Source organism: Trichosurus vulpecula, chromosome 4 (assembly GCF_011100635.1).
Source record: "Trichosurus vulpecula isolate mTriVul1 chromosome 4, mTriVul1.pri, whole genome shotgun sequence".
Classification (NCBI taxonomy): Eukaryota; Metazoa; Chordata; class Mammalia; order Diprotodontia; family Phalangeridae; genus Trichosurus; species Trichosurus vulpecula.
This window is the reverse complement of record NC_050576.1, coordinates 367,982,669-368,004,178: the sequence shown is the minus strand read 5'-3', so window position 1 is coordinate 368,004,178 and position 21,510 is coordinate 367,982,669. Positions and strand designations below refer to the sequence as shown.

The following is a 21,510-nucleotide window of genomic DNA, read 5'->3' as shown; positions in this document are numbered from 1 at the left end:
GAAGGAGCTCTGGGAAAGAAGGGGATGGACACATTCACTCTCTTGGGATGAAAGCTCCTTCAGGAACGTGGTTCATACTCTCCCCCTCCCACTACTTTAATGTTTACTTTTTTTTCCTGTTTAAAGGACAAGAACTTTGAAGCATAGACCTAGTCCTGGAAGGGTTCTTAGAAATTGTAGAATCCAACTGTCTCATTTAATAAAGGAACTGATTCCCAGAAAAGTGAAATGGCATGCCCTATGTGACACAGTTAGTAAATGGCAGGCCCAGGTTCTTAACCCCTGCTGTTTGGCTCCAAATCCAGTGTATTTTCTATTATACTACATCCTCTTTCAATATTTTTCTAAGGCTAGGCCTGTTATCATGATAAGCAACTAAAAAACTAGGCCTCAGTTAGCTTTGGAAGTTTTTGATTTTTTTTAAACTGGGGAGGGGGAAACTGAGTCAAGAAAGTAAAATTTCTGTTAAAAATCTCCCTAAGTTCATGAGAATCCTCAGCATGTAGACAGAGGGTCAACATATATACGGGCACCAAAGTTCAAATAAGGGTACATCAATATTTTTTTAAAAGAAAAATGATGGAGAAAGAAGGAAAGAACAGAAAAAATAATTTATTTTATTTAGGTCACTAGAAACCAAACGAAGGTGCAGCTTTGGAGCAAGTTCATTCAATTCGGGTTACTCTGATACTAAAACGTGGGGAGCTCTATGGCCAATATGTTTTGCCAAACCAAACTCTTCTTTACATCACATGTAGTATATTAAAAGTGGATATTCTCAGCATTGTGGAATTAAAGTGGCCAAGAAAGCGAGGTTAGCTCTCAGCATAACTCCCAGGCTGCCTGGGTCATGCAGTTCATTTCACAGAAGGAGGCAGTCACAAATGCTAGACATAGAAATGCCTCCTGCCATTAAAACTGAAAAAAGAAAACCAACACCCCACAGCCCACGTTGTACATGATTCCTGATGACATGACTATTATTCTGTGATTTTCTTACTGTAGAGTTGAGCACGATGTTTCACCTCCTCCCAAAAAAATGACATTTCTAATGACATTTGCAGTTTTGCTACCAAATCCTAAAAACATCTTGAAGGATAAGCCTTATGTAAAAGATTAAAAAAAGGTTTTTGAGGAAAGCTAGAATGGAGTAAGGAGAAGGAAAGAGATCAAAGAAAAGTTGTTTTCTAATTATTGAAGAATTTGGAAATTTGTTTTGGGTTGCTTTTGTTCTTCCTGTAAATTAATGTCTAATTTCTCCTCTGTGCTTCTTAATTTTTTATCAAATATTTCTATTTATGTTAGTGTAGTGTAGGGAAAAGAGTACTTTGATGATCTCAGAACTCAAGGGCCTACATTTATAGTTTTCACACTCCTGTGTGCCTATAAGCAAGTATCTTAAATGCTGCATCTCAGTTCTGTTTGTTTTTTTTTTAGATGAGGGTAATAGCTCAGCTTCCGCATGAAGCTTTTCCTAATAATGTAGCCATTAATGCCTCCCTATACCCACAGCCAGAGCTTAACCTTGTATTAGTTTTGTAAATTTTTTTTATATTAATAGCATCCTACTGTTGTAGATAGAAAGCTGGCATCTTTGCATTAAATGCCTCTGATAAAAGTATTATATCCAAGAAATGAGAGGAATTGGTATAAATATATAAGACCAAAAAATAAAGAACCACAGTCAGAAAGCCCTGAGCTTAAATCCCACCCCTGACATGCTGGTTATATGACTTTGGGTCAGTTGGTTAATATTTGAGGGCCCTACGCCCCACCCCCTGAAATTATAAATTGCAGAGCGGGTGGAGATCTGCATAATAGAAGGTGCTTCCTCACAGAGAGTTCTCTACAAATGTACATAGTTGTTTGGATACTGTTTACTCCATTGGAATGTGAGCTCACTGAAGCTAGGGACTGTATTGTTGCCTTTCTTTATTATCACTAGCCCTTGGCACGGTACTTAACACTCAGCAAGAACTTAAAAAAATGCTTGTTGACGAACAGAAACCACAGGTCCAATCAACAAAAAATATAAATTTTGTATATACTTCTATGTATACATTTTGTCACCCCTATCCCCATAGAAGATAAAATGCTTGGGGGTGGGAACTTTTTCATTTTGAACTTTTCTCACTAGGGCCTAGCGTGGTATGTGACATATAACAAGGGCTAATAATCGACAATTTATTTCTAATCCGCCTCAAAAAATTGTTGCAAGGATCAGATAAGATAATGTACCTGAAAGGGCTTTATAAACTGAAAGTTATTCAAATATAAGGCAGTAATAGCTATTAATAACAAGAAATACAATAACAGAAATTATACATATTAGAAGGTTTTAGTCTTCACTAATATAATTTCACAATAGTGTGATAACTGAGTATTCTATGTGTGTAAAGCACAAGCTCCTATCAGAATTAGGTCTGGCTCCTAACACTGTATCCAAAGGGCTATACTTGTTATACCTCAGTGTGGGCAGTTGACAGTGAATCTATTAAATTGGGAGGTGTCAAAAATAATGAAAAACATCAGAAATGGTAATACTTCTGATTGTGCAGAGTCATGATGAATGCACAGTGAAAAGGATGGTGCTTTGGAAGTTTTTTGTCCATTAGCAAAAAATTTCTGCCAACACATTATCAAGACTTAATTAAGACATCAAAATATAGAATGGGGGATGATGGGAGGCTGTTTGACAGATAGATTGGAGAATATCATGGCATTGTCACTGAGCTTTTTTTAAAAAATGAGTTTAGATTCCTTTTTTAATTGACATTTCCAACTGTGGCACAGATAAGACAGATTTAATGGGGGAAGTTATATATAGTTGGACTCTAGCTGCAAGAACCAACGTTTGACATTTAGATTTTGTAGATGCGGAATTAAGATGCCCTCTTACTGACATGCTGTCAGTATTAAGAAGAATAAGCACAGAATACTGTAAATATATGAAGCATATAGGGTAACACAAGTAATGCAAAAGGGCCTGATAATGACATCTTATCAAACAAAACTTCACAAACTACATTCTTTTCACTATTTTTAGTGCAACTTGAATTATTTCAGAATGAACGAGGGTTGGGGAAAACCCACATACATTCTACTGTATTAATTAAAACTTCCTGTTTATATAGAAAGAGAGGAAATAAAGTTACTAATAAAAATAGGCCAATTTTTTATGTTAATGATTTTTTGGGAATTTTTTTCATTTTCCTCATTTTGTAAAATAACAAAAGGCATGGGGAGAAATGGAAAATACAACAGCCCATGCATGGCTTCCCCATGATCAAGATAAAAGGAATAAGCCCCTAATATATTCAAAAATACTGATGCAAGAATATCTTTCCTTTATTAATCTTTAACGAGCTTTTCTCCACAAATACACCTGAAGCACCTTAGTTTAATGAACAAAAATCTGCTATTATGAAGTGCTTTCTATATCAGCGACAATATCCAAGTAAAAGGAAATGTGAGATCCTTGGGGATGTGGGGGATGAGATTTCTTGGCTTCCTGCCTGCCTCCCAACTACCTAATATCTATTTTGCATATAGGTGGCATTTACCTCTTGGTGTACATATTATCTTTCGAAATAGAATGTAGGTTTTCTTGACTCAAAGGACAATTTCACTTTGGTGTTTGTAGTTTCAGCATCTACCTAAGAGTTTGACACTCAGTAAGGGCTTAAGGAGTGCTGGTTTGCCTGCCTGATTGAAATGCCCTGATGTTCTCTCACAACAAAGACTTTTCTTAGTTTGAAACCTGGAGAGACTAGGTTACTTTGGTATATATCCAAGACTCACTGGGATTCAGCAAGTTGTTAAATATAGCTTCATGGAAACAATAGAAGGGAGAGACATAAAGACAAAGAGCTATTTTTCTTTCTTTCTAAAAACTGCCTAAATTCTGTTAGGAAGGACCAGACTGGAATGTGTTTTGTCAAAAACAGAAAATGAGATTAGAAAAAGAGCACAAATGTTGATTTAAAAAACAAATAGTTATGACATCTTAATTTGTATACACAGCCTCATAGGATCATAGGATTGGAAGCTGGAAGGAACTTCAGAGTCTCCCTACTGTAGCCTAGTTTCCTGATCATATAAATAAAAAATTGAGGCCAGACTGATTTAGTTACTTGTTTTAGGGCACACGAGGAGCAGAACCAAAACTCCAAACCAGTTCTTCTGACTCAAATCTATACTGTACCACATGATTTTTGCATGTACACAGATACATGGAAGAAGAGAAAGAAAAGTTTATATTTGTTCATACTTCTGGTATGGGTCAAAGATGTAGGAGATAAAAAAGTGAATACCTGCTCTTAGGGCTGTGAAACACATCTTTATTGCAATTTCCATTGATAATATCATATTCATTTCTGAAGTTGGGCCATTTGGTGATCCCTGGTTCAACACAAAGAACTGTGATGGTGAGATCTTTCTTTTCTAGGCCCTTGGTAGCTGTGGCTTCTGAAGAAGCTGGAATTATAGCAGCTATAATTTGCCAGGATATATGTCAACAAGGGTTGTTTTCCTTGATGATAGATGATGAGGTGAGAGGTAGTGCTGGGCTAAAATGAGAGCAGGTGCTCTAGGGTAGGGTGGTGTTATGGTAATTAGGGTGGGACATTTTTGTCATATGATCTTTCGGAATGCTAAGGCAGTCAAGTGCCTTTAAAGAGTCTTGCCTTTGTTTGAATAGGGCAGGTAAAGTGGGACATATTATTGTCTTTCTTTTGGAGTGCTTCTCAGCACTGAGGAATCTTTGATTGAATAGGGAGTCTTTGATGACCTGCTCACATCAAGGGACAGCCTAGTTAATGGGTTTGAGTTGCATGGTTGTGATGGCCTTTGACCCTGAAGAAGTCTATACATACTTAGAGGTTAGCGTTTTGCTATATCAAGGCAAGATTCATGACCTTGAGGATGACCATGAACATGCCTGAATGGTTTGGAATCAAAAAGTATGAAAAACTCTCTATATAGAAGGCAGAGGAAGTATAACATTGATTTAGTCTCCAGAGGATCAAATCCGAGAACCAATACCCCCAATTCGATATAGTAGCAATTATATTCCAAAACCAGTAAGCCCACCTCAATGTAGTAACAAGGAAATTATAGCACAGTATTATAGCAAAGAGCCAAGCCATACTGTAACCTTCCCCCCACTAGAGCCTTACTGTAAACAATCACTCATGAATCCTAACTCTCTGCTCAGCACTCTCCTCTGCAGCTCTTCCAATGCTGGTTCTCTCAATGTCTGTTCTTCAGCAGCCTCTCGATGTCTGCTGCCTCAATGTCTTCCTCTCAATCTTGCTGCTCTCAGTCCTGTTTCTCCTCAATGTTCTTCTTCTCTTCAATTCTGCTCCTCTTCAATTCTGCTCTCTCCTTTTATACAGTCCTAGCCAGCAACTGATTGATTAAAACTCAGGTCTCTGATTGGCTGAATTCATGATTGACTAGAACTCAATGCACATACCATTGGCTCTGGCCTTAGCAGCTCCCCTTAGGGTCCTGAGGGCTTCATGCCCACTGAGGCTTAGCATCTAGTAGTAGGGGCTTTAGACCTACTGACCAGCAAAGATATAATCAAGCTTTCCCACCTAGGCCCACCTGAGACCTATTGAATGGGTGGGGAAGATATTAGATCGCATTAATACTACATTTGCCTTTGGGGGCACATTCATTGGAAGAGTGTTGGTGATTTGGCCAGATGAGACTCTGGGTAGCCTTTGGAGCACCTACCCCTCCTCCCCCTCCCTGCTTTGAAAATCCAGATGTTGCTGCTTCTCCCTCTGGTAACTGTATGTATTGCTATGGACAGATAGAAGCCTGTCTACTGATTTGTCTTTGTTCTGTTTATATAATGTATGCTTGTAATTTCTGTTAGTATTTGATCTGAAGTTCAGGGTGCTGACTTTTTCTCCTGAACCAAATGAATGATATACATATGTTTAATTAAAGTGAGATTGTCCTTAAGGTTGCTTTCCTTAGAAAAGCAGATCAAAGAACCTATGCTAGCAGCCCTCCTGTGTGCCCTTCTTGTTGGTCTTGTGTTGGTCTTTCACCTCCACAGCAGCTGCTAGTGTTGCTGGTGGAGATGCTATTTTTCCTAGGACTCTTGGGCTCATTGGTTGTAACAACAATGCTACTTGCAGCTGTTATGGGGGTGCAAGACCGATAACACCAGCACGCAGGAGGGCTGCTAGCACAAGTTCTTTGATCTGCTTTTCTAAAGGAAAGCACCTTTAAAGGGGTCAACAATCTTAGTTCAGAGGAAAAGTCAGCACCCTGAACTTCAGAGAAAAATACAAACAGAAATTACAAACAGCAGTTATATAAACAGAGCAAATACAAACAGCAAAGACCAACAGACAGGGCTTCCAACTGTCTGACCAAAAGCAAAATATACATAGTTACCAGAGAGAGAAGCACCAACATCTAGGTTTTTCAAAGCCAGGGAAGCGTGGGGAAAGGGCTCCTTAATGACTACCTAGAGTCTCATCTGGATAAATCACAGGAACACTCATCCAATGAGTAAGCCCCAAAGCTAAATGCTAACCTCGGAGACTATATATACCCTTCTTCAGGGCCAGAGGACATCACAGCCCTTGAGACTCAGGCTCATGTGACTCAGACTTCTAGCTGACCCAGGTTCAACCCAGGTCACATAGGCCTATTAAGGGGTGGAGAAGATCTTCAAATTGTATTAACATTACACTGGCCCATTAATGGCATGAGAGATTTAGTGATATTCAAGGAAGGAAAAATAATTTCCATTTCTTTGGATATCAGTAGAAGTATCATGGAGAAGGTGGTATTAAAGCTGGATACTGAAAGCGAGGCAATTTTAATAAGTGGTGATAGGAGGAAAGACCTTCCAAAATGTGGTAGTTGCATGAGCACTGGGATAAAATAGAAAAGATAAGAAAGAAATGAATGCATATAAAGGATTACAAGAGTCTTCTTTGGCTACAGCATAACAAATGAGGAGGGAAGTAATATGAAATAAAGCTGGAAAAGTAGAGAAACATGAGGTGTTGCAAAACTTTGAGTGCCAGCCTAAGGAGGATGGACTTTATTAAATAGGGAACCATCAAATAGTTTTGATCAGAGGACCGATCAGATTTTTGCACAGAGAAGATTCATCTGACAGCAACATAAAGAATGGATTATAGTAGGGGAAAAGAGTGGAATCAGGAAACCAACATCAACAAAAAGGTATTGCAGTTTTATTTGCATAATACAATAGTGAACATTTAGATGGGAGATAGATTGTGGAGGACGATGAATAAATCAGATTTGGATTGAAATCCTGGTTCAACTATCTGTGTAAGTAGCATAATTTCTCCAGGCCTCGGTTAATACCGTCATGAAAAGAAGATGTTTGACTAGATAGCATTTAATTCCCTTATCAGTTCTAAATCCTGTGATCCTATGACTACCCCCACTAAGAGGTTTAGATTTAAATTGGTAAGTAACAGAGAGAATTTTGAAATGTTTTAACTGAGGAAGTGGCATATTTCATAAAATGTTAGCATTAAAAAGGACCTCAGAAAGATTATCTAGTCCAACATAATCTTAGGTGTTTTATTATTGTTATTATTTATAATAAGCATTCATTAAGCACCTAATATATATGAGGCACTGTGCTAAGCATTTCACAAATATTATCTCACTTTATCTGCACAAAAATCCGGGAAGGTATGTACTACCATTATCCCGCTTTACAGATGAGGAAACTGAGGCAAACAGAGATTAATTGACTTGCTTAGGGTCATGCTGGTATCTGAGACCAAGTTTGAACTCAGGTCTTCCCAACTCTAACTCTGAGTACCAGCTCTCTATTCACAGCATTGAGTAGCTACCTCTAGAAAACTGGAACGATTAATCTAGTAGCAGTTTTCTTATGATGGTTTGGAGGGAAAATGTCAAATTAGGAGATTTTTGTTCTAGTCTAAATTAGACTTAATGAAGGATTGAAATTCACGATGGTGGGAATGGGAATTTAAAGCATAAAACAGAGATCTTGAAAGGTAGAATTGACAAAAGCTGGCAACTGATTAGATAGAGAAGAGAGGAAGAAGAGTTAACTGTCACTCAATAAATTCCTTCCTTATGCTAGACCTCTTTCTCCTACAATCATTTAACCTTCTTGACTTCAGTGAACTCAAAGGAATCAAGCTTACCCTTGAGAATTTCGTGGTAACTAAATGATCCCACCATTTAATGCTAACCAGATCCGTAATTAGCTAATTTTGTGCCAAAGGCAAAAAAAATATGCAATTGCACTCCCCTCCCCCACACTTCATTTTAATTATTTTGCATGCTCTGTGTGTGTGTTTTTCTGAACAGTTGGTGCAAACTTCTCCATCCCGTGCTTTCCCAACTCACAGGACATGAAGGTACACCTAAGATGCTCCTTGCTCCTGTTGCAGATTGCAAACATTGGTCCTGCCCCCATTCCTTAGCCATCTCCTTTTTGAAAATCATGCCATCTGAAAACACCATCCATCTTCTTCTAAGCTTCACTCTTGTCACCAATCTCTTGCTTTTGTTCACTAACTTCAGTCATGTCTAATTCTTCACTATCCCATTTGGGGGGTTTTCTTGGCAAAGATACTAGAGTGGTTTCCTATTTCCTTCTCTAGCTCATTTGATGGATGTAGAAATTAAGGCACACAGGGTTAAGTGACTAGTCCAGGGTCCCACAGCTAGTACATGTAGAGGCAAGATTTGAACTCAGGAAGATGAGTCTTCCTGACTTCAGGCCAGGCACTCTATCCGTATGCCACCTAGCTGCCACCAATTTGGGCCACTCATTAACATCTCTCCATGGTTTGAGCACCTAGCTGATAACATCTTTCTTTGCTCTTTTCCCAGCCATCATCCACATTCTTCAGTATCATCTGATTGTCTTTCCAATATCATTACCTTCAAGTTTTTTGAACTCTTTAACACCTATAACTTCTATTTCTACCCTACTTCTACTACCCACCATGATTATGTCAACATCTTTGGAAATTATTCTAAATCCTTCAACTTAAGCTCTGAAGTATCCTCCACTGAACACACCCTACTACCATTCTACCTCTCCCACTTTTTAACTCTTTCTGTAATTATACTTTGGCCTCATTTTGACCCTCAGTTCCTTGTACTGACAAATTCTGGCCTCATCTTCCTGCACTACTGTATTGGCAATTAAGGAGGGTTTTTAGCACTTATTCAACCAAGTGCCCTTGAAGAGTTTGGCCTTTGTTTACTTGATTAAATTAGGAGTCCTTTTGTGACCTCCTTGTCCCAAGGGAAAGCCTGGTACATGGATTTGAGTGACATGTTTGTGACATCAGAAGCTTTTAGACCATGTGGGTTTAAGTCAAATTTTTGTGATGCTTTTAGGTCACGTGGGTGATTTGCATGTGTGACTCACCTTTGACCCTGAACAGGATATATAAACCCAGAGGTTGGTGTAGTCCCTGGTGGCTCTCACTCACTGGAAGAGTGGCATGTGATTGGGAGAGACTCTGGGCAGCTGTTAAGAGCCCCTCAGCTTGTAAACCTGGATGTTGGGACTTTGTTAAACCCTGGTAACTATGCATTGAGATTTGAATCAGACTAGGTCTGTCTGTTGATGTTTGTAATTTGTTTGTATTTGCTCTGAAGTTCAGGGTGCTGGCTTTTTCCCCTGAACTAAGTGAATGATGTTAGTATGTTGGATTGAACTTAATGTTACTTTCCTTAGTAAAACAGATCAGAAGAACCTGTGCTGGCAGCATCTTTGTTGCTCATCTTTCACTCCTACCACAGCTGCTAGCCAAATTGTTGCAACACCTACCTAGTCTTGTCTATTGGGTCAGTCACTTAATCAAAGTCCGGTCGTCCATCCATAAATCCCTTGCCACATGGACCTTTTGCTCTTTATATTCCATCAACCCTCAACCTTGAAAAACTCTTACTAAACCCCCTTCACTACTCATACCTCTATAATACTAAGTGCTATAGGAGATAACCCTGCCCTGCATTTTCTTTCCTTGATAAATCAATTAATGTGAATTTATTTTGTTGTTTGTCCTTCATGGACCATGTCATCAGAGAGGTGATGCCACAACATGCAAGTGAGCACCTAATATATGTCAACCAATTTGCTAGACACTAGAGTAAGACACTCTCTGTCCTCAAAGAGCAGGTGGATTCTACTAGGGAGATTACAAGGGCCCCCATACTTTTTCGCTCCCTACAGCTTTTAATAAATTTGTTCTTATCCTTTATAACCTAAGTCAAATGCTACCTCTTCCAAGAAGCTTTCCTTGATTTATCTCTGACGGTAGCAGCCTTCCCCTTTGGATGACATATAAAAAGCATTTTCTTATGCACCTATTGAAGGTATTTATGTGACATTATACATAATAATTATCTTTCTTTTCTGATCACCTTTAAAGAATATATGCTATCTTATAAAATTTTGTGTTTCTCATCCTAACTGCCATGTACCCCAAGAATAATACATTGTACTTATTTAATACCTAGTTGAAAGTTTGTTGAATGAATGAAGTTTCATTGGCTGTCTTCTCCTCTGAACTGCTATAGTGTTTTAATGCTACCATATCAATAACATATTCTATTTTGCCTCATCTGCAAAATGATGATAATAGCATTACCTACCTCAGAGTTGTTATGAAGAGAAAATAAAATAACAAATGCAAAAAATGTTTTGTAAACCTTAAGGCATTATATAGATACATTCCTTCCTCCTCCTCACCCCCCTCCTCCTCCTCCCCATCCTTTTCCCCTTTCTCCTCCCCCCCCTCCTCCTCTTCTTCCTCCTCATTTTGTTTCTTTTTCAAGACTTTACAATGCAGAGAAGTAGCCAACTTGCGTTACTGGAAAGAGTTTCCTCACCTGGGAATTCCCTTTAACCAATGAAATCATAGGTACACTCTCTATTCTTAAGCAGTTTAAATAGTAGTTGTCCTCAAACAAGTTACTATCTCATTAAGTCCAATGTTCAGTGAGCTGTGCAGAGGGATAAAATAATGTAGGTATTCATTTGTTTTGTTTGTTTCTTTGTAAATGAATGAAAGTGTTAAAGTGCAAATTCATACTCAGTCTCACTGAAAGCTCCTTAGGGAAAACTACAAAACAGACAGGATGTTAGGAATTATATACCTTCTCCTGTTCCAAATTAAAAAATACATATCTTCTACTAGGTTTCTATCTTAGACAATCTTTTTGTTCTACATAGTTTGAAATTTATGAGTATTTGATATATCTGTTAAAAATATTGTTATTGAATTTTTTTGGGTCAATGTAATGCATGGGCCTTTATGGATGGCAGGTTCATCTTTAATAAAGTTAGGATTAAAATACAGTTTATTTTGTTGAATTCTCAAGGGTATTTTGGGGTTTGTATGTATTATTTTGAAATTTTATCTGTTTATAGAGAACACCAAGCTACTACTAGATAATTCTGACTATTTGAGCATATTTCTTCTAGGTACTGAATAGATGTTAACTTTTTCCAACCTGTAGTAACATAGTTGCAGTGTCTGAGGTATGCTTACAAAATCTCACTTCAATGTCACCTTGGTATAATGGAGCTGCATGCTCCATGTTTTGGGGATTTTTTTAGTGCCATTTCTATTTTCTCCTGCAGCACATGATATTGACTTGAATTCTATTGACTGCATTGTCATTGATGAAAAAATTTAGTTTGCTATAAAAATATTATAGATTGTTTCCATTTTTCATCTATTCTTACCGATCTGGTTTGTTGAGTCTCACCATACTTTCTATAAACATCATGTCCCCTTCACTACTTCTTACTGTTTTATGTGACGATAATACTCATAATCTTCAATTATCCTACTCCATAAGGTTTTATAAGTAAGTTTATATTCTAAACTAATGTTACATTTCATCATATTTCTCTAATGGGCAAGAAGACAAAAAGTTTGCTGGTTGAAGTAGTCCCTGCACTTTTTTGGTTGCCTCATTGCCTTAAGAAATGTTTTATCTGTTCTTTTGTCCATTTCCTTTTTTTTAACCATCAACAACTTGTTTAAAAAGGTGAGGTAGGAAATGCTTATACCATATCATCTACTTTTATACTTTGAATTTGTTATTATCAATCTTTGCTCCAACATCTCAATGGATATTATTAACCACAGAGAGTTGATTCAGAAATGAATTTCATATCAGTAACCAGTTGCTTTTGATATATGAAAATAGAATCAATTTTATTGTTTTGGGGGATACTTGCTCCTTGCGATATCCATGACCTCCAAACTCTCCTTTTTATGGAAATATTCATGATATATAAATTGAGAAGTGCATATAGTCAGTAAGCCTTTGGTCTCTTTAGTTTCTTACTCCACTCCTGAACTGTATTTTCAGGACTTTTCCCCCCACCATCTTCACTTATATCTGCCTATACTCTGACATCACCTAGTATTAAAGTGTATGTTGATATAATTTGGTGAGTTATCAAATTCTTTCTAGTATTTCCCTAACTTTTATCTTGTACAATAGTGTATAGGCTATAGTTATCATCATAGTGCTTTGTGTGGTTGTGTGTGTGTGTGTGTGTGCGCACGCACACGCAAAGGCACATGCATACATGCATAGAGGCAAATGTGGTGATTTTCATTAACAAGGCCAGCCTTTATCCATGTCTTTGATCCTAACTTTTCCCAACTTCTCTGGTATCTTGCTCCATCAATTATCTTCACTTCTGTCTCCAAATCTATGTTATATTGTTTTACATATTCTAGGTTTCTTCCATTCTCAAAAAACTTTTCCTTCAAATTATCATCCTGTAATCCTCTTATACATAGACTCCAGAAAAAGTCAATCACACTTTTTGCATTCAGCTCATCACTTCCCACTCACTTCTCTACCTTTTGCAGTCTGGCTTTTGGCCCCATCTCTTGACTGAAACTGTACTCTCCCAGATTACCAATGATATCTTCAATGACAAATCTAGTGCTCTTTTCTTGGCCTTCATCCGTTTGACATCTTCATACTTTTGACATTGATTTTCCCTTTTTCGAATATGCCTCTCTCCTAGGTTTTTTTCTGCCTTTTTGACTATTACTTCCATCTCTCTGCAGAATAATCATCCATGAGTATAAGTATGCCTTCAGAGCTCTCTTCTGAGTCTTCTTTTATTTTTTCCTCCATACTTCGTCTAGATAATAACATTATCTCCATGGGATACAATTATCTTCTCTATGAAGATAACCCCTGAATCTAAATATTCATTCTTTATGTCTTTGCTAAGCTCTAATCCTGCATCATCAATTGCCTCCTCTAGATATCTATTTGGTTACACATACCATCAGTATCTCAAATACATGTCCAAAATGAAATATTATTTTTTTCCTCCTGAAACTGCCTCTCTTCCTTATTTCCCTATTTCTGTTGATTGATCCCATTCAAGTTTGAAACCTTGGAGTCATTCTTGATTCTTCATTCTTTTTCACTGCCCATATCCAGTCAGTTGCCAAATCATTCTAATTCTACCTTCTTCATCACTGCTTGTGGATTACAGAAATACTATTCTAACTGGTCTTCCTATTTTGAGTGTCTCCCCTCTCTAATCAAACCTCTATACCAATGGTGTCAAGCTCGAATGGAAATGGATTCCTGAAGCCTGCATATTGGCTTAGAAAATCACAAATTAATAGTATCTATGTTGCTTTGTATTTTTATTTATTTTGTTAAGCATATCCCAAGGGCATTTTAATATGATTCTAGCCTCACTCCAGCATTTTGCTGCCTGCTCGTCCCCAGAAAGTTTGACATCTCTGCTCTACGCAGTTATCAAAGTAATATTCACCAACACTCTCCTATGTTCATGTCACTCTCATTCTCCAATAACTTCAGTGGCTCCCCATTGCCTGCAGGTAAAATAGAAACTCTTCAGCCTGGAACCTAAAGTCTTTTGCAAACCTAGCTCTAGCACACCGTTCCAGATTTATTTCACATTTCTCCCTAATTACACATAATATGATTCAGCCAGAATTGTCTTCCTGTTGTTCCTCATAGGAATTGTTCCATTTTCCACCTCTGACTCTTTGTCAGCATTCCATTTTGACTCTTTGTCCCTCCAGCCCAAAGTGCACTCCTGCCTCAATCCCCTTCCTTGAAATCCCTAGTGCCCTTCGGCCTTAGCTCAGATACCACTTCCTACCTAAAGAAAGCCTTTATTTCCTCAGTCCTAGATTTTAGTTCCACAAAATCTCTTTGTATTTACTTTGTATGTTGTGCACAGTTTATGTCTGTATAGAATACAAATTCCTGGGAACCCAAGAAATACTTTATTTCAATCTTTATATTCCTGGCATTTATTGGTACTTTGCACTTAAAAGATACATAATGATTGTGAATTGAAATGAGTTGAATTACAATGAATTCTGCAAGATGGAATAGCATAGCCCATGAAATGACATTTTTTTGTTGCCATTAGATGCAGGATAAAATCAACTTCTTCATTTACCTCACCAAGAACCTTTGAACCATTGTTTCATTTAACTGCAACTTCTTTTTTTATATTCTAGTTTCATTTGCTGTGAGAGTGACAAGTCTGATATGATCAATATGTATTACATGCATGAAAATTAGCACAGGTCTTAGACCCAACACCTAAAAATAATTGCTTGAGAGAAATCGATATGTGGGTAAGGACAGCATTAATTAAAATTTTAAGTGGTACTTTTAGATATATTGCTTTATTTCTTCTACTGCTGTTCCCTGACAAAAGAGGAATCATCTTTCTAAGTATGGACATACATTACAGAATCTTTTCATCCACATTTTGGTCTGCAAGTATATATAGATACATATAAATAACTATCAACAAATGTTAACATGACACGCCTGGAGGCAAAACCTTAAGTGTAGATGGAGCTGTACAAAATCTTTTAAAAGCTTTTTTCCCTGAAAAAAGAACTCTCAGAAGAGAGAAGAGAAAAAAATTATTTTGAAAGTCACTATTTTGGTATTATCACTTTATTTTCCAATCACAAAGCAGAAAATGTCTTAGCCCCACCCCCAAAAAAGATACTTCTAACAGGAAATCAAGGGCCAAAAAATGGGTATTCATGGCCAGTAAGGATGCACCAGCCCACTCACCTCCTGTTCAGCAGATAAACTTACCAACCAAATGCCATTATTGCTATGAGAGAGGGGAGAGGAAAATGACTTCAAAAAAAGCATTATGAATAGAATGCCAAGAAAATCTCCTCTTCTATTTATCACCATGTGAGCTGATTTTCCTATTAAATATACTATCAGGGAAAGTATTACTGATTACATATATTTCCATCCTTCATCATACAGAAACAACAATAAAAACATTAGCTCAATTTGAAAAAAAAAAGATCCTCCATCCTTAAAAAGAAAATAGATTCCCTTTAGTTGATTAAGCCAAGTAATATACAACCTGGCTTAACTTTTAACAAGGAACGCCTGCTTGGATTTGCTCCTTTAATCTTGAGGTTGGAAGGCTAACATTGACCTTGACTGGCTTCACACATTAGCTAAAATGTGCATTACATGCATGACAAATCAGCATTGGCTGTAGGCCTAGAACCTAAAAATAATTACTTGTAAGAAATCAGTCTGTGGGTCAGTAAAACATTAATTAAAATTTCAAGATGAGGCTTATGGGTCACATACTTCTTTTTGCTATTTCCCATTAGCAAATATGTAAGTGTAAATTCATCAGTTTATGCATTGGCTAGGAAAGGAATGTGACTTGGAAATTAGGAGAGATAGTGGCCTTGCCATGCCTCTTAGTTTTATTTCTGTACCTTTTCCCTGTCCATTCATCCATTCCTCTACATAGTAGAGTCATAAAACAATCAATCATTAAACATTTATTAAATGTGCCTATTATGTGTCAGACACTGTGCTAAGTTCTGGGGACACAAAAAGAGATAAAAGAAAGTCCCTGCCCCCAAGGAGCTTACAATCTAATGGGGGAGACAACATTCAAACAAATACATACTAGCGAGGCATATAGAGGTTAAATAGGAAATAATTAACAGAGGGAGGGCACTAGAAGCATCTAGAACTAACAGAGGCTGGGGACAGAAGTTTGTAGTTTGTTTTGTTTTTTTTTTCAAAACTGAAGCAATACCAAAGTCCAAAGCTATTTGGAGCTATGACAAGCGACTGCAGTTTCCATTTCAGATACTGAATTTGGTAAGTATACAGAATGCTCAAAATACATTAATGAAGTCACTCATGAAGACCCAAACCCAGAGAATAGGAATTTTAATTTACAGTAAAGATTAAATCTGAAGTCTTATCTAACTGGGAGTACCCTGATCTTGAAGGAAACAGGCAGGTGTCCCAGGTGTGCGCGTGCACGCACGCGCACACACACACACACACACACACACAGACAACGAGATTTGTGTCTTCCCCTTTGGAGGGCTATTGCTGATATGCAGCTGAGGAAAAGAAGACTACTTTCTTAAAAGCTATTTTTTAAAAAGCTTCTTGATATTAAACTAAGAGAGGATGGGAGAATCCATAGTTCTCATGCAGAAGAAATAGCACTGTAGCCAAAGACTTCAACTGAAGCAGACAGAAAGAAACCTCATAGCCATGTTCCCAGTGGCTCTGTGCCCAGCACTCTCCAGAAGAGATTACATGTTTAGTGGAGCAGTTTTTTGAAAGCAGCTGTGTCCAACAGAGTAAGGCCTGGCAGAAGTAATGTGTCCACTGGGATAGTATCCAGGACAGCAATACTTAGTGTATCAGTGTTCAGTGGAGTAACATTTGTATAGAAAAAAAGAGAGAGAGAGAGAGATGGACAGAGACTGAAAGAAAAAGACAGAGAGAGACAGAAACAGAGACAAAGAGATAGAGACAAATAGATAGTAACTAATAATAGTAATAGCTAGCATTTATATTGCATTAAAAGATTTGCAAAGAGCTTTACATATGCCATCTAATTTGATCCTCACAATCACTCTGTAAGGTTATAACAATAATTTTTAAATAACGATTTAGTCATTCAGTCATTTCTGACTCCTTGTGAACCACACTACCCATGGGGTTTTCTTAGCAAAAATACTGGAGTGGTTTGCCATTTTCTTCTCTTTTTACAGATAAGGAAACTGAGGCAAACAGGATTAAGTGACTTGCCCAGCATCACACAGCTAGCATGTGTCTGAGGCAGGATTCGAACTCAGGTCTTCCTGTCTCCAGGTCCAACGCTCATCTACTGAGCCATCTAGCTGCCACAACTGTATAAGGTAGACAGTGTTATTATCCCAAGTTTATAGATGAGGAAATTTAAGGTGAAATATTTTGCGAGTTAATAAACGTTAAATAAGGACCTACTATGTCAGGGAATGTGTTAAGTGCTAGGGTTATAAAGAAAGGTAAAAGATAGTCCCTCCTCTCAAGGAGTTCACTGTCTAACAAGGGAAACAACATGCAAAGAAGTATGTTCAATCAAGCTACATACAAGAGGTTAAGTGACCTGCTCATAGCCACGGTGCTAATAACTGTCTAAGGCAGGGTTTAAACTTGGCTCTTCTTAAGCCAGGTCCAGTGTCCCATCCACTATGCACCTGTCTGTCTTAAAGGCAAAGCATTTATTAAGTGGTGACTATGTGCCAAACACTCTGTGAAATGCTGGGGATAAAAATACAAGAAAAATGGCAGGATTGACCAATGGGGCCAAGGTTCTTAGAGCATATACTATCTGTTCTGCCTTGTATCTGCCCATGTGGATATTTGCTGAGCCTGATTTCAGATATCAGCATTGGAGGGATCTTGGCTCTCCCTGCTTCGGAATATACACAGAGATCGTATTTCTTATCAGTTTGACAATGAAATACAATTTTTAACGGAAGAGGAAAAAGAAATCCTATGAGCCTCCATGTGAGAAGAGAAGCAGCTGCAATGACAGGTAATGTTACAATGACATTATCACTTAACCTTGACTGCCATGGGCCATTCATTGAAAACATACTGGGGGGAGGAACCTGAGGCCTTAAGGCCACATGTGGCCTCCTAGGTCCTTGGATGTGGCCTTTAGACTGAGTCCAAGTTTTATGGAACAAATCTTTTTAAAAGGGGATTTGTTCTGTGAAGTTTGGATTCAGTCAAAGGGCCACACTTGAGAATCTTGTGACCTTGAGGCCACGGATTCCCCACCCCTACATTATACAATTTGAATGAATGAATATTAGAGGATAGAACAGACCAAATAATGACCTTGTTGGCTTCAGAATCATGTAAAGTCATATGATGTCCAGAATGATCCTGACCATAGAAAGTTACTATGGTGACAGGGAAGATCAAAACACAAACTCAGAACACCATAAGGTCAAAAATGTTAGATCCAAAGTCTTTTTTCTTTTTTTGCCATAATCTGTACAACTGTATTACAACAAATCCGTCAAAGAAAACAAGACAGTAACAACAAACAACACATAAGGCAGAATAAGGAAATGCCTGATATTTACAGTCTCCATAGGACATAAAACAACTGGGCACTGGTTTCGGCATCAAAAACACCCAAGACATCTCTCGATGGGTATCACAGAAGAATCTGATGCAGCCAGTGCTGGGAAGTACTCAGTCCCAAGAATGGAGAACTGCAGAAAGTAGGCAACCTAGGACTGCACTGTGCCTTGGTCTTCCTGCAGTACAGTTACTAAAAATGACACGAGGTAAATGGTCTGATGTGGTTTTACAGAAAGGCTTTTCTTTCACCCCTCTTTAGAACAAACTACTCCTCAATGCAGGCACTGGTTCTGGGAGTGCAGACATTAATGGCCACTCAGTGGAGGGGTGTTTCTCTTGTTGAAGTTGTATGAGGGCAGGGCTCTACAGCCTGTAAGCTTCTGTACTAATGGGTCTTCTAATAATCGGCTCCTGGCTTTTTGTTTAGCTTAAGATCAATCCTCCATCACGTTTTTCTGTTTTTTAAAAAAACTTCCCAGCCTAACCTAATATACATACTCAAAGTTATCATAAAACATGCCAGACGGGCTGTGTCGGTTTTTATTCTTCCTCTTTTTATGGCTGCTGTGATGACTCTATAAAGAGGTGGAGGAAGCAGCCTTCTGGGGTTTCACCCCCTGCACAGATCCATCCAAGTTTTCTGTGTCCTCTTGGCTGGATTCATTCTCCTGATAGTGAAAGTCTGGAGATGTGTCACTCTCTGTGCCTGGTTCCCTTTTTTAATGAGTGGGTCCTGAACTCCAGCCAATGCACTGACTGCCGCTGCTGAAGTAACTGAAGATTTACTGAAGAGTCGTTCGGCTTCCTTAAATTTTCGGTTCCTACGATCATTTTTGCTATTGGAGTTTTTTTTGATTTGTCAGATAGCGGTCCCAGCCCCGAACAATATTGCCATACATCTGGGTGTCTTCTAGGTAGCTCCCTTCAAAAGCATAGATCTGTCTCTCCAAGTTTGCAGCGTCTCCGCCAGCTCCTGCTTGCACTTCACCAGCTCGGTCAGTTCCCGCCGGGTGTCCGGGATCTGCGGTGGCGCCGCCTTGCTGTGCATCGCCATGTTGGGCCGAGGGGCAAGGAAGGAGGCAGAGGGCGAGGAAGGAGGCAGAGAGCGAGCGAGGAAGCGAGCGAGGCAGGGAGGGAGCGAGGGAGGGAGGGAGCGAGGGAGGGAGGGAGAGAGCGAGGGAGACACCCCGCCACGCCCCTGCCCCTCAGCCGCCCTAGATCCAAAGTCTTAAAGAAAAGTCTGAATTGTTCTCAGGCCCAAAAAAAATTCCTGGAAGAGTTCAAAAAGGATTTTAAAAATCAAATAAGAGGGGTAGAAGAAAAAATTGGAAAAGAAATGAGAGTAATACAAGAAAATCATGAAAAAGAGTCAACAGTTTGGCAAAGCAGGCACAGAAAAATACTGAAGAAAGTAACACCTTAAAAAATAGAATAGGACAAATGGCAAAAGAGGTACAAAAATCCAGTGAAGAGAACTCCTTAAAAAGTAGAACTGGCCAAATGGAAAAGGAGGTATAAAAGTTCACTGAAGAAAATAAATCCTCAAAAATTAAAATTGACTCCATAAGACATCAAGAAACAATAAAACAAAGCCAAAGGAATGAAAAATAGAAGACAATGTGAAATATCTCATGGAAAAACAAATGATCTGGAAAATAGATCCAGGAGAGATAATTTAAGAATTATTGGACTACCTGAAAGGCAGGATCAAATAAAGAAATTATCAAGGAAAACTGCCTTGATACCTTAAATCAAGAGGGTAAAATAGAACTTGAAAGACTCTACTGATCACATCCTGAAAGAGATGCCAAATAAAAACTGCCAGGAATATTATAGCCAAATTCAAGACCTCCCAGATCAAGTAGAAATTATTGTAAGTGGTCAGAAAGGAACAAATAAAGTATGGAGGAACCACAGTCAGTACAACACAAGATTTAGCACCTTCCACCTTAAAAGATAAGAAGGCTTGGAAGATAACATTCCAGAGGGCAAAAGGGCTAGAATTACAACCAAGAATTACCTACCCAGCAAAACTAAGTGTAATCCTTCAGGGGAAAATGGACATTCTATGAAATAGAGGACTTTCAAAAATTCCTGATGAAAACAGAGCTGAATAGAAAAATTTGACTCTCAAATACATGATTCAAGAGAAACACAAAAAGGTAAGCAGGAAAGAGAAATCATAAGGGATTCATTAAGTAGGGTTAAACTGTTTATATCCCTACATGTGCAGGTGATATTTGTAACTCCTAAGAACTTTATTGTTATTAGGGTAATTAAAAGAAGTATTATACATAGAGAGAGGGCACAGGTGTGAATTGAATATGATGGGATGATTAAGAAAATAAAATGAATGGATGAGAAAGGGGAATAGGGAAGGGGAAAGGGAGATGTTAGAGTGGCATAAATTATCTCACATAAAAAAGGCACAAAAAAGCTTTTACAGTGGATGGGGTTCATGGGGGAGGTAGTGTGGAGCATGTGAACCTTACTCTCATTGGAATTATCTCAAAGAGGGAATAACATACACACTCATCTGGGTATTGAAATCTATCTTAGACTACATGAAAGTACAAGAAGAAAAGGATAAGATCAGGGGCAGGGGCTGATAGAAGGGAGGGTGGGTAGGGGGAGGTGGTAGTCAGAAGCAAAACATTTTTGAGGATGAACCATACCTCTCCCAGGATAACAATGCCTTGGAAGCACTAAAACCTTGCAGACCTCCAGAACTAACTTTGAAAACAGCAGCATGAAAAAGCCTGAAATCTAGGACAGTGCCTCCCCACCCCTAGTTAAACAGAACCCAACTTTAACATAAAGTTCAAAGTCAAGAAATGGGTGAGAAAAATGAACAAACAACAACAAAATGATTTGACCCTAAAAAGCTACTTGAACCATAAGGTAAAATAGAAATTAAAAGAATCTGCAAACAGCCTCCTGAAAGAGATCACAAAATGAAATCTCTCAGAAATGTTAAAGACAAACTCTAGAGGTCTCAAGTCAAGGAGAAAATATTGTGAGCAG

The 21,510-nt window shown here is 38.3% G+C and overlaps 1 protein-coding gene and 1 pseudogene across 1 annotated transcript in view; both read right to left on the bottom strand.

The window, feature by feature from the left end:
• HS6ST3 (heparan sulfate 6-O-sulfotransferase 3) overlaps window positions 1-21,510 on the bottom strand; it is an 891,948-nt gene that overhangs the window by 230,373 nt on the left and 640,065 nt on the right. The gene's annotated exons all lie outside the window — the stretch shown is intronic.
• On the bottom strand, window positions 18,801-19,540 carry LOC118848503 (annotated as a pseudogene).